General features: G+C 38.0%; 1 pseudogene; it reads right to left on the minus strand.

Moving 5' to 3' along the window:
• Positions 1-1,358: 1,358 nt before the first annotated feature.
• Positions 1,359-4,229, minus strand: LOC110651440 (protein RDM16-like; annotated as a pseudogene).
• Positions 4,230-14,983: the final 10,754 nt, after the last annotated feature.

Here is a 14,983-nt window from a genome sequence, read left to right on the forward strand (position 1 = left end):
CACTTAAAAACTTTTCTTGGTCAAAACTATTAAAATATTTTCATTCTTAAATACGCTTTTAACACATAATTCACCAGAATATTTCATCAACGATAGAAATTTCAACATCGAAAAATGATGATACAAGCACTCAAATGGCCATGCATATATCTGAGCAAATCAACAAAGCCTTTCCCTTAAAGCCCACTAAACCTATAACAGAGACTTCCTCCTACCCATTCCATAGTAGTGCTCGAATGGACATGCAGAAGGCCAAATTAAAGCATATCTTCACCACATCCCCCTTAAGAATCATTGGATCTGCAACACAACACTAAACCCAACAAAATGAACATAGGAAAACAGAAGAAAAAAAAATGGAAAACCTGACACCATGGAAGCCTGAAATATCCCTTACCCATTTCATGAACTGCTACCCAATCACAAAACTTATCTACAGCCCTACTTACCGGTAAGGAGGGAGACCTACTTACTAGAAAGGGGAGGGCAACCTCCCTCTGTCAGCAAGGACAAAAAAAAATGGCCACACATAGCAAACGCAAAGGCTGAACCATAGGAGGGGAAATAAAAAATGAGAAAAAATGGGCTACTCACCCAAACACTTATTTTGCCATGGGCAATGTGTAGTTTACAGTGAAAAATTAGAAATAGCTTACAAATAAATTGAATATAACATAAACATTTTTGTATTTTATCTAATTTATATATTTAAAAACACATAAATATCTTACATTAATTTTGCGGTTTCCATCCCATTGAGTTTGTACCGGTTGTCGTCTTCGTCCTCGATTTTTTTTCTTTCTTTAATTATCTCATAATTTGAGTAGAGGTTTTTATATTTGTTTCTGTTTAATTGTAGTTTTGTTCATGCCTTGCTCCATTTTGCTACCCCAGAAAAAAACAAATGAAATTTTTATCCTACAAAATTTATCTTTATCTTGTTAAAGACATTTTTCATTGTAATATCAAGTGGCTTTACTGGGAGAGAAACTTCTCGTTGGAAAGTTAATTCCTCAACGCATGATGAAGCATCTATCTCTACTCTTCCTTGTGTGCCTTGCTAAGTCGAGATGGGAGAGGGCAGCAGAGGAAAGCCAAGATCGGCTTCTGTTTTCTGGGTCAACGGCCTATCTAGCTCGATTTAGGGTCTTTTGTTTGGGCCTCTGGGCTCTTTTATTTTTGGGTTGGGTAGATGGGTCCGTGGTCTGTTCTTTTCTTAGACCTCAAAAGCCTTGGCCTTGTAATGGTTAGAACACCAACGAAGTTAACATCTTTGACCCCAAAAAAATAACTCTTTTTTGGATCTGCAAAGATGGAACTCTTGCAATACAATGCCTAGAGCAACAGCGCACAAGATAGATCAAAATAGGTGAGAACTGAACTTCAAAATAGGTGTGAACCTTTATGATCCTAGCCTGCTCAACAGATTCCAACAAGGCTAGGCCTTAATGAGCCATGCAATTGCAAAATAGGGCATTAGCTTTTGAACTTGCATGGTTCTTTGATGCTTTTTCTGCCTAAGCCCATCCATACCATGACTCAGATATATATTACAGAAATCCTAAATCAATAAATCACTAATGGAAATCAATTGAAAAGTTGCATCAACGTAATTTCATGACTCTTACTGCCAAAACACTTAAGAGAGGCTCAACCTTAACGAAAAATCACTAATTACAAGGAAATTTTCAGTTAAGGAAGCCAATAACACTAGATCATCAGAAAAGTTGACAGCAAGATCCCAATAGTGGCCAACACCAGCATCAGCAAACACTTTCCGAGCAGCAGCTTCTATTACACACTCGTATACAGAAAACTTATTGAAGCTTGATTTGGCAACACTGCTTTGCCACACCAACATGCATTTGTTCACAGGTTTCTCCTCATTGTCATCTCCATCATCTTCTTCATCTTCTATATAGCCTCAGCCCAGTTTATGCTCCTAAGCATTAGCTTCCTATACCTCTTAATGAATTTGTTTTCTCCTTCAACAACCACGACATTAACTCCTTCAGAAATCACAGCACAACCAGTCAAACGGTTCTCTTGAGCATTGACATCAACTTTAAAGCAGGTTTTCTCATGTGACAGTTCATTTATTTTATAGACAGAAACAATAGTTTCAATATTATTCAGGTCATCAAAGAGCTTCTTCTCCTTCTTCTCACGGCGCTCAGCAGAAGTGAGCTTACGTGCGATATACCTGTCAATATAAGCTTGCTCCTGCTCAGCAGCTGCACTACATATTTCCTTCTCAAGTTTTGTGGGATCTTATGTAGCTTCAGAGCCAAGAACTTTCATTAAATTACTCATTTTCACTTTAGGCCTTGGGGGTTCAATCAAACCTTGCCTATTCATCTCCTGTCTATCTATTCCCCAAGCCAAATGGTGTTGAGTATGGAGCTTCTTCTACTCTTTCTTTGTTAGTTTCAAAGGCTGAGGTGGTGGAAGAGCTTACCCAGTAGGGGGCTTAATGGGACGTGGGTGTTCTACATAGATTGTGATCTTCTCCATCTTCAACTTATCACTTATGATACCATCATCAATTTCACTATAGGTACCACTAGATAGAAGAGGCACATCCCTGAAATTTAGCAACCATAACCAGATTAAAATCTTACCAAAAATAAACATGTGAGGTAAGGGGCTAAAAAGAGACAAAGAAAAAAGCAAGTAAAATAAAACATTGAAAAGCAACACTGTTCAATAATTGATTGAGTTTCAATAAGAAATGGGTCAAATGACCACAAAATGACAAACACAATGGACTCTAAAATTAGTCCTTATCCTCTAAGAATATCAACTCAGGAGGAATAATGTAAGGAATAGTATTATCCTAAACCAAAAAGGACTCAACACTAGGCTTACAAGTAAAAATAAGGACTCCCAAAGACACACAGCCAACCTATTCCAGCAATGCTGGATATGAGAATACCAGTACATTAAAATACTAATTATAATTCTAAGGTTCTTGAGTGCTTCAACTTGTCTCAAGTTTGTACCTTGTCTGCATTTTAAGGCCATCATAAAGTACAAGAGCCCAATTATAAGCGAGTTGAAGTAATTCATATAGTTGAACAATTATAGTCAACACAACTACAATGAAAAGCATGAATCAATTAAAGATTAAGTGGCGAGTTATCATGTCAATTGCATTCCTAAGAAACTAAAAATCTCAACTTACCACCACTCAATTTCAGGAATTGGCTCCTTAGTCTTTTCTTTAATTATAACTCTCTCTGATACCTTTTTCAAATTGGGATTTATATCAGGAGCTGTTTTTGCCTTTGCATGTAGTGCTTGCCTTGCCTTCATATCTTTTGCCCTTTCTTCTCCAAATTGACACTGTAAGTAGCACATGATAAAACAACAAAAACAGGTAAGCAATGGACGAAGAGATAATGAAAGTGTAAAGGCATAATAAGCAGCACCTTCAATTTAATCATTTTAGCTTCCTTTGACCATTTTCCTTCCTTTACAAACTGGAAACTCATCCGCTTGGGCCTCAAAAGCTTATTCTTATTTATGCCCATTCTTTGATCAAAGTGAGGATTTGATTCAAGATCCACTTCCAATTCAGGCTTAAGAATCTGAAATGCATCCTTTTTCTGCTTGTTCATATTAACCTGTAAAGTTTATGGCAATAATGGCATGTGAAATGGATACCAAATAATACAGCATTGACCAATATAAACCTAATCACCATTAATTAATATCAAAAATTTAAAAATAAAACAAACTTTTAGGGTGCTAGGGTTGCTTGGCTTAGTCACATTCACTACATTTCCATGTTCATCTATTTCCTGACCAAGTGCATCTATACGGAGAATAAGGGCCTTGGTAGGCTTTTAAGGTATAGAAACTTCTGGTGGCATCTGGCCAGGGAACAAGTTTATAAGAAGAGCAAACTCAAGATCCTGCCGGAATCCCATTTTAACAGCAAGCTCTTGAGCACATTTAACAGCTTCAATATTAGGTGTAGTGGCAAGCCCAGTAAGACCTTCCATGCCACTTGCCCGTGGATTCCCAGCAGCCAATGCACTTGACTTTGTCCCCGCTTAAACAATAGTAGTGAATGTGGCTGGAGTTACCCCCTGTACTCCAATACCATAAGACTATACTTTTAGTTCCTCCTTTAATATGGGTGGTGTATTATTATTTGAAGGGTGGTGTATTATTATTTGAACTTGCGCTAGCACCCTTGCTCAACTACATAAACAGATTTAACAAAGGTTATAGAGGAACTGGGGAATAAAGAAATGAAAATGTTATGGAAAGTCAATCACTATATTATTTCTCTGTATATTCTGTATTTCTATTTATGATTTATTATTTAGGATTTCTTCCTAATTAGTAGAACACAATTATAGGAATCAATTGTATATATATACCCATGTACAGATTAATTGATATTAAGGAGAATCATCTCTTCCTACATGGTATCAGAGCAGGTCATCTATCTAGGGTGACTATTTGTTCTCACCACCCAACTCAGGAGAGACCTTAGCCGCCGACCGGCCGTTTCGACTCAGATCAACATCGCCAGCGTCACCTCAACCCTCCTCATTCCACCACTGTGTGTTGTTGCCTGATCCAGTACACCATTAAAGGACTTCTGAGGTTTGGCTCTCAGATCCTATTTTGGTATTTGCTTGATTTGTGATTTTGGGTTATTTTGCTGCTGTAAGCACTTTGGATTAGCGTTTTGGTTAGTTTTCTTTGTCTCAACAAATGGCAGACAATAAGAATGTTATTTCTGATGTAATTCCGGTGATGACTAAGATCACGGAACACAAACTTAATGGTTCGAATTGCCTGGAGTGGAGTAAGACTATGAGGGTCTATTTGCGTAACATTGATAAGGATGATCACCTTACTAAAGATCCACCTACGGATGATACACGACAAACTTGGCTAAGGGAGGATGCTCGGTTGTTTTTGCAGCTTCGGAACTCGATTCACAGTGAGGTAATTAGTTTAATTAATCACTGTGAATTTGTTAAGGAATTGATGGATTACTTAGATTTTTTGTATTCTGGTAAAGGGAATATCTCCCATATTTATGATTTTTGTAAGGCATTCTACCGTGCTGAGAAAGAGGATAAGTCTCTCACGGCTTATTTTATGGATTTTAAACGGGTATATGAGGAACTTAATGTATTGTTGCCTTTTAATCTTGATGTGAAAGTTCAGCAGGCCCAACGGGAGCAACTGGCTGTTATGAGTTTTCTTGCAGGCCTTTCTTCAGAGTATGAGACTGCTAAATCTCAGATTCTCTCCAGTTCTGAGATTTCCTCTTTGCATGAAACGTTTACACGGGTCCTTCGTACAAAGAGTACCCAATCTTCACAGCCTGCCAGTAGTGCTCTTATTAGCCGTAATCCAAATGGACAACAGGGTAATAGAAGAGGAAGTAGAGGAGGAATTACAGGCAACAGAAGTAATCAGCGTAATGGAGAGGCTAGTTCTAATTAGGACTCAAGAGGAGTCATTTGTTATTATTGCCATGAGCCTGGCCATACAAAATATAATTGTCCGCAACTTCAAAGGAAAAATTAGCGATTACAGATGGCAAATATGGCAGCAGAGGATTCTACAATATCTTCCTCTGAGAAAACTATTTTGGTATCTGCAGAGGATTTTACACAGTTTTCTCAGTATCAGACATCTCTAAAGCCTACCAGTTCCCCTGTCACTGCAATCGCTGAGTCAGGTAAATCCACTACATGTCTTGTGTCTTCCTCATCCAAATGGGTTATTGATTCTGGTGCGACAGATCACATGACAGGTAATTCTAGTCTTCTATCTGCTTTTCAGTCTAATCTCAATTCCTCGACTGTTACTTTAGCTGATGGTTCTACTTCTTGTGTCATGGGTTCTGGAACTGCGAACCCGACTTCGTCAATTTCTTTGTCATCTGTTTTGTGTCTATCAAAATTCTGTTTTAATCTACTTTCTGTTAGTAAACTTACTCGTACCTTAAATTGTTCTGTTTCCTTTTTTCCTTACCAGTGTTTGTTTCAGGATCTTACGACGAAGTAGATTATTGGTAGAGGACGTGAGTCAGGTGGTCTCTACATTCTTGAAAATCATGTACCGCGGTCGCTTGTTTGCTCCAGTACCTTAACACCTCTTGAAGCTCATTGTAGATTGGGTCATCCTTCTTTGTCTACCATGAAGAAGCTATGTCCTCAGTTTCAGTCTTTATCAGTACTAAAATGTGAGTCGTGTCAGTTTGCAAAACATCATCATTTGCCTTCTGTGTCTAGAGTCAATAAACGGGCTTCATCCCCTCTTGAGTTAGTTCATTCTGATGTTTGGGGTCCTTGTTCTGTTACATCTAAAACTGGATTTCGTTATTTTGTTACTTTTGTTGATGATTACTCTCGTGTTACCTGGTTATATTTAATGAAGAATCGTTCTGAGTTGTTTTCTATCTTTTGTGCCTTTTGTAATGAAATCAAAACTCAATTTAATATTTCTGTGCGCATATTAAGAAGTGACAATGCCAAAGAATACTTTTCAGCACAATTTCAGCCTTATATGACACAAAATGGCATTCTTCATCAGTCTTCCTGTGTGGATACCCCATCCCAAAATGGCGTGGCCGAAAGAAAAAATCGTCATCTTCTTGAGGTAACTCGTGCTCTTCTTTTTCAGATGAAAGTACCTAAACACTTTTGGGCGGATGCAGTTTCTACGGCATGTTTTTTGATCAATCGTATGCCGTCTTCTGTCCTTAATGGGGATATTCCTTATACTACTTTGTTTCCTACAAAATCTTTGTTCCCTATTGAACCCCGTATTTTTGGTTGTACCTGTTTTGTGCGTGATGTTCGTCCATAGGTTACTAAATTGGATCCAAAATCTCTCAAATGTGTCTTTCTTGGGTACTCCCGGCTTCAAAAAGGGTATGGTTGTTTCTCTCCTACTCTTAATCGTTATCTTGTTTTTGCAGATGTCACATTTTTTGAGTCCACTCCATTTTTTTCTCCATCATCTGTGTATGAGAGTCAGGGAAAAGAAGATGATCTCTTAATATATACTGTCCAACCAATGTCTAGTCCTCTCCCACAGCCTGTTCCTTCTGTCTCTAGACCTACTCGACCTCCCATTGTTCATGTTTATTCCAGGAGATTGGAGATTCCTGACTCAGATCCTCCACCAGCTACTTCGTTGGGAGATCCTGTACCTCATACTAATCATGATTCTGATCTAGACTTACCCATTGCTCTTCGTAAAGATAAATGTTCATGTACTTACCCTATCTCTTCTTTTGTTTCTTATAATCAATTGTCTTCTTGTACTCGGTGTTTTGTTACTTCTTTAGACTCTGTTCCTATCCCTAATACTGTTGGTGAGGCACTGTCTCATCCTGACTGGTGTGATGCTATGAAAGAGGAAATGGAGGCTTTAGATGCTAATAGTACCTGGGAATTATTGCCTTTGCCCACTGGTAAGAAAGCTATTGGTTGCAAATGGGTATATACAGTAAAGGTAAATCCTGATGGTTCTGTGGCTAGGTTAAAAGCACGCCTTGTAGCAAAAGGATATGCTCAGAAATATGGGGTTGATTACTCTGATACTTTTTCTCCTGTAGCTAAACTTACTTCTATTCGCTTGTTTATCTCTTTAGCAGCTACATATGATTGGCCCCTGCATCAATTGGATATCAAGAATGCTTTCCTTCATGGTGATCTTCAGGAGGAGGTGTATATGGAGCAACCACCTGGGTTTGTTGCTCAGAGGGAGTTGGGTAAAGTTTGTAGGCTTCGGAAGTCTCTTTATGGCTTGAAACAAAGTCCTAGGGCATGGTTTGAGAGATTCAGTGAAGCAGTACAGGAATTTGATATGCAAAAGAGTAAGTGTGATCACTCAGTATTTTATAGGCAATTTGAGGCTGGTCTAATTCTCTTGGTAGTCTATGTGGATGACATTGTCATTACTGGGAGTGACTCTGCAGGTATTTCATCTCTTAAAACCTTCCTCCAAACTCAGTTTGCACTAAAGACTTGGGATTGTTAAAGTATTTCTTGGGTATCGAAGTTATGAGAAGTAAGAAGGGTATTTTCTTGTCTCAAAGAAAATATGTCCTCGATCTATTGACAGAGACAGGAAAATTAGGTGCTAAGCCTTGTAGCGCACCAATGACTCAAACTTTACAATTGTTAGCAGGGGATAGTGAATTGTTTGAAGATCCAGAGAGATACAGGAGATTGGTAGGAAAATTGAACTACCTTACAGTCACTCGTCCTGACATTGCTTATGCCGTTAGTGTGGTAAGTCAGTTTATGTCTTCCCCAACTGTTGCTCATTGGGAAGCCTTGGAACAAATGTTGTGTTATCTGAAGGGCGCTCCAGGAAGAGGTTTGCTATATGGTAATCATGGGCATTTGAATGTTGAATGTTTTTCAGATGCCGACTGGGCTGGATCTAAGGTTGACAGGAGGTCAACTACTGGATATTGCATTTTTATTGGAGGAAATTTGGTGTCTTGGAGAAGCAAGAAGCAGAGTGTAGTTTCTCGATCTAGTGCTGAATCCGAATACAGAGCCATGGCACAATCAGTATGTGAGATAATGTGGATACTTCAATTACTAGATGAGATAGGTTTTAAGACCTCCCTGCCTGTGAAATTGTGGTGTGATAATCAAGCTGCTCTTCATATTGCTTCTAATCCGGTGTTTCATGAGCGGACCAAACATATTGAGATTGATTGTCACTTTATTTGTGAAAAGATTCAACAACAGATCATCTCAACAGGACACATCAAAACTGGAGAGCAGTTAGGAGATATTTTCACAAAAGCTCTGAATGGAGCTAGGATTGACTACATTTGTAACAAGTTGGGCATGATTAACATCTATGCTCCAACTTGAGGGGGAGTGTTATGGAAAGTCAATCACTATGTTATGGAAAGTCAATCACTATATTATTTCTCTGTATATTTTGTATTCTGTATTCCTATTTAGGATTTCTTATTTAGGATTTCTTCCTAATTAGTAGAACACAATTATAGGAATCAATTGTATATATATATACCCATGTACAGATTAATTGATATAAATGAGAATCATCTCTTTCTACAGTAATAAAGGCATTGCAGTGGTTATTGTGTAGTTTCTAATTGTATAATAGTTAAATTTTGGTTTATTATCACAATAAGATATTAAACTTGTTTAAAACATGTTTTCTAGGTCTGTATGATGCTACAATTTGTTTAGTCATTTTAAAGATAGGTTCTTATGTCATTGGCTATAGTTATGATGGAGTTTTTCATGTTATTTGTTCCTTTGGTTAATGGAACTCCAATGGACATGGGAGTCCTGCATTTTGCATCATGTAGAATGTCACTTTCAATTGTTTTTGATCCTGTTTTCTTATTCACTCATATAGTTTATAATATTTGTGATGCAGTCAGGGAAGATTAAATTTTGGTTTATTTTGATTTAGTTCTTAATCTTTAAAATTTCTATTTAGGTTTTCTCATTGTATTTTTGTATTTAGAAAGTTTGCTTCCTTTTAAGTATTGGTTTATAATCTTTCTGTACGGTATTTAGTTCCTGTTTTACTTGTTATTTCTTTGTTTTATATAATGGATTTTGAGTTTGATGTGTTGAATTTTTTTTTTATGATTATGAGTTTTTTCTTATAAGCTTAATAGCTTATTGATTTCTATTTCAGTTTTCTTTTGTGATGTATTCTTCCCTTTCCTGCTTATTTGTAATGATCTTCATTCACTTACTCTCATTTTGACACTCTGGTGGGCTTATGTGTTCACACTCTAGTTTAATTTTCCGTCCTTTTAGGGTGCAACCTAGGAATCTTTTACTAAGACATCAACCATTGTGCCTAAGAACTCTATGGGGCATTTTCATCGTCTTCCTGCCAAGGTATCTTCAATTTCAAACACAAATGAAAATAAGGGAGTCAGTATTAGCAGATCTCATGAGGTTCTAGGAAAATCTAGTACAGATGGGACATCTTCAGTTGCTAGGAAAAGCGGAAGTCTATCCCTTGATGCCTTAGCAAGAGCTAAAAAAGCTTTACTAATGCAAAAGGAAACTAATGCAAAAGGAACTGGCAGAGAAGTTGAAAAAGATAGCACTAGTAAGTTCCCATCTATTGTATATTTGTGCAACATTCAAGTGTTGTTATTTGTGGAATGATCTCTCTTACTCCCTCTGAAATTGCACGAATTGTTTTCTGTAGAAAGAGATGATTCTCCTTAATATTAATTAATCTGTACATGGGTATATATATACAATTGATTCTTATAATTGTGTTCTACTAATTAGGAAGAAATCCTAAATAATAAATCCTAAATAGGAATACAGAATACAGAATATACAGAGAAATAATATAGTGATTGACTTTCCATAACACTCCCCCTCAAGTTGGAGCATAGATGTTAATCATGCCCAACTTGTTACAAATGTAGTCAATCCTAGCTCTATTCAGAGCTTTTGTGAAAATATCTCCTAACTGCTCTCCAGTTTTGATGTGTCCTGTTGAGATGATCTGTTGTTGAATCTTTTCACGAATAAAGTGACAATTAATCTCAATATGTTTGGTCCGCTCATGAAACACCGGATTAGAAGCAATATGGAGAGCAGCTTGATTATCACACCACAATTTCGCAGGCAGGGAGGTCTTAAAACCTGTCTCATCTAGTAATTGAAGTATCCACATTACCTCACATATTGATTGTGCCATGGCTCTGTATTCGGATTCAGCACTAGATCGAGAAACTACACTCTGCTTCTAGCTTCTCCAAGACATCAAATTTCCTCCAACAAAAACGCAATATCCAATAGTTGACCTCCTGTCAACCTTAGATCCAGCCCAGTCAGCATCTGAAAAACATTCAATATTCAAATGCCCATGATTACCATATAGCAAACATCTTCCTGGAGCGCCCTTCAGATAACATAAGATTTGTTCCAAGGCTTCCCAATGAGCAACAGCTGGGGAAGACATAAACTGACTTACCACACTAACGGCATAAGCAATGTCAGGACGAGTGACTGTAAGGTAGTTCAATTTTCCTACCAATCTCCTGTATCTCTCTGGATCTTCAAACAACTCACTATCCCCTGCTAACAGTTGTAAAGTTGGAGTCATTGGTGCACTACAAGGCTTAGCACCTAATTTTCCTGTCTCTGTCAATATATCGAGGACATATTTTCTTTGAGACAAGAAAATACCATTCTTACTTCTCTTAACTTCGATACCCAAGAAATACTTTAACAATCCCAAGTCTTTGGTCTGAAACTGGGTTTGGATGAAGGTTTTAAGAGATGAAATACCTGCAGAGTCACTCCCAGTGATGACAATGTCATCCACATAGACTACCAGGAGAATTAGACCAGCCTCAGATTGCCTATAAAATACTGAGTGATCACACTTACTCTTTCGCATACCAAATTCCTGTACTACTTCACTGAATCTCCCAAACCATGCCCTAGGACTTTGTTTCAAGCCATAAAGAGACTTCCGAAGCCTACAAACTTTACCCAACTCCCCCTGAGCAACAAACCCAAGAGGTTGCTCCATATACACCTCCTCTTGAAGATCACCATGAAGGAAAGCATTCTTGATATCCAATTGATGCAGGGGCCAATTATATGTAGCTGCTAAAGAGATAAACAAGCGAATAGAAGTAAGTTTAGCTACAGGAGAAAAAGTGTCAGAGTAATCAATCCCATATGTTTGAGCATATCCTTTTGCTACAAGGCGTGCTTTTAACCTAGCCACAGAACCATCAGGATTTACCTTTACTGTAAATACCCATTTGCAACCAATAGCTTTCTTACCAGTGGGCAAAGGCAATAGTTCCCATGTATCATTAGCATCTAAAGCCTCCATTTCCTCTTTCATGGCATTACACCAGCCAGGATGAGACAGTGCCTCACCAACAGTATTAGGGATAGGAACAGAGTCTAAAGAAGTAACAAAACACCGAGAACAAGAAGACAATTGATTATAAGAAATAAAAGAAGAGATAGGGTAAGTACATGAATGTTTACCTTTACGAAGAGCAATAGGTAAGTCTATATCAGAATCATGATCAATATAAGGTACAGGATCTCCCAACGAAGTAGCTGGTGGAGGATCTGAGTCAGGAATCTCCAATCTCCTGGAATAAACATGAACAACGGGAGGTCGAGTAGGTCTAGAGACAGAAGAAAAAGGCTGTGAAAGAGGACTAGACATTGGTTGGACAGTATATATTAAGAGATCATCCTCCTCCCCCTGACTCTCATACACAGATGATAGAGGAAAAAATGGAGTGGACTCAAAAAATGTGACATCTGCAGAAACAAGATAACGATTAAGAGTAGGAGAGAAACAACGGTACCCTTTTTGCAGCCGAGAGTACCCAAGGAAGACACATTTGAGAGACTTTGGATCCAATTTAGTAACCTGTGGATGAACATCATGCACAAAGCAGGTACAACAAAAAATGCGGGGTTCAACAGGAACAAAGATTTTGTAGGAAACAAAGCAGTATAAGGAATATCCCCATTAAGGACAGAAGACGGCATACGATTGATCAAAAAACATGCCGTAGAAACTGCATCCGCCCAAAAGTGTTTAGGAACTTTCATCTGAAAAAGAAGAGCACGAGTTACCTCAAGAAGATGCCGATTTTTTCTTTCGGCCACGCCATTTTGGGATGGGGTATCCACACAGGAAGACTGATGAAGAATGCCATTTTGTGTCATATAAGACTGAAATTGTGCTGAAAAGTATTCTTTGGCATTGTCACTTCTTAATATGCGCACAGAAATATTAAATTGAGTTTTGATTTCATTACAAAAGGCACAAAAGATAGAAAACAACTCAGAACGATTCTTCATTAAATATAACCAGGTAACACGAGAGTAATCATCAACAAAAGTAACAAAATAACGAAATCCAGTTTTAGATGTAACAGAACAAGGACCCCAAACATCAGAATGAACTAACTCAAAAGGAGATGAAGCCCGTTTATTGACTCTAGACACAGAAGGCAAACGATGATGTTTTGCAAACTGACACGACTCACATTCTAGTACTGATAAATACTGAAATTGAGGACACAGCTTCTTCATGGTAGACAAAGAAGGATGACCCAATCTACAATGAGCTTCAAGAGGTGTTAAGGTACTGGAGCAAACAAGTGACCGTGGTACATGATTTTCCAGAATGTAGAAACCACCTGACTCGCGTCCTCTACCAATAATCTGCTTCGTCGTAAGATCCTGAAATAAACACTGGTCAAGAAAAAAGGAAACAGAATAATTTAAGGTACGAGTAAGTTTACTAACAGAAAGTAGATTAAAAGAGAATTTTGGTAGACACAAAACAGAAGACAAAGAAATTGACGAAGTTGGGTTCGCAGTTCCAGAACCCATGACACAAGAAGTAGAACCATCACTAAAGTAATGTGAGAGGAAGTGAGATTAGACTAAAGCGGATAGAAGACTAGAATTACTGTCATGTGATCTGTCGCACTAATCAATAACCCATTTGGATGAAGAAGACACAAGGCATGTAGTGGATTTACGACTCGATGATCGCGATGTGGGAACTGGTAGGCTTTAGAGATGCCTGATACTGGGAAAATTGTGCAAAATCCTCTGCATATACCAAAATAGTTTTCTCAGAGGAAGATACTATAGAATTTTCTGCTGCCATATTTGCCATCTGTGATCGCTGATTTTTTCTCTGAAGTTGCGGACAATTATATTTTGTATGGCCAGGCTCATGGCAATAATAACAAATGACTCCTCTTGAGTCCTGATTAGAACTAGCCTCTCCATTACGCTGATTACTTCTGTTGCCTGTAATTCCTCCTCTACTTCCTCTTCTATTACCCTGTTGTCCATTTGGATTACGACTAATAAAAGCACTACTAGCAGGCTGTGAAGATTGAGTACTCTCTGTACGAAGGACCCGTGTGAACATTTCATGCAAAGAGGAAATCTCAGAACTGGAGAGAATCTGAGATTTAGCAGTCTCATACTCTGAAGGAAGGCCTGCAAGAAAACTCATAATGACCAGATTGCTCCGTTGGGCTCTGAACTTTCACATCAGGACTAAAAGGTAACAATACATTAAGTTCCTCATATACCCGTTTAAAATCCATAAAATAAGCCGTGAGAGACTTATCCTCTTTCTCAGCACGGTAGAATGCCTTACAAACATCATAAATACGGGAGATATTCCCTTTACCAGAATACAGAAAATCTAAGTAATCCATCAATTCCTTAACAAATTCACAGTGATTAATTAAACTAATTACCTCACTATGAATCGAGTTCCGAAGCTGCAAAAACAACCGAGCATCCTCCCTTAGCCAAGTTTGTCGTGTATCATCAGTGGGTAGATCTTTAGTAAGGTGATCATCCTTATCAATGCTACGCAAATAGACCCTAACAGTTTTACTCCACTCCAGGTAATTCGAACCATTAAGTTTGTGTTCCGTGATCTTAGTCATCACCGGAATCACATCAGAAATAACATTCTTATTGTCTGCCATTTGTTGAGACAAAGAAAACTAACCGAAACGCTAATCCAAAGTGCTTATAGCAGCAAAATAACCCAAAATCACAAATCAAGCAAATACCGAAATAGGATCTGAGAGCCAAACCTCAGAAGTCCTTTAATGGTTATACTGGATCAGGCAACAGCACACAGTGGTGGAATGAGAGGGTTGAGATGATGCCGGCGATGTTGATCGGGGTTGAAACGGCTGGTCGGCGGCCAAGGTCTCTCCTGAGCTGGGTAGTGAGAACAAATAGTCACCCTAGATTGATGACCTGCTCTGATACCATGTAGAAAGAGATGATTCTCATTTATATCAATTAATCTGTACATGGGTATATATATATACAATTGATTCCTATAATTGTGTTCTACTAATTAGGAAGAAATTCTAAATAAGAAATCCTAAATAGGAATACAGAATACAAAATATACAGAGAAATAATATAGT

This window comes from Hevea brasiliensis, chromosome 8, assembly GCF_030052815.1.
Source record: "Hevea brasiliensis isolate MT/VB/25A 57/8 chromosome 8, ASM3005281v1, whole genome shotgun sequence".
Classification (NCBI taxonomy): Eukaryota; Viridiplantae; Streptophyta; class Magnoliopsida; order Malpighiales; family Euphorbiaceae; genus Hevea; species Hevea brasiliensis.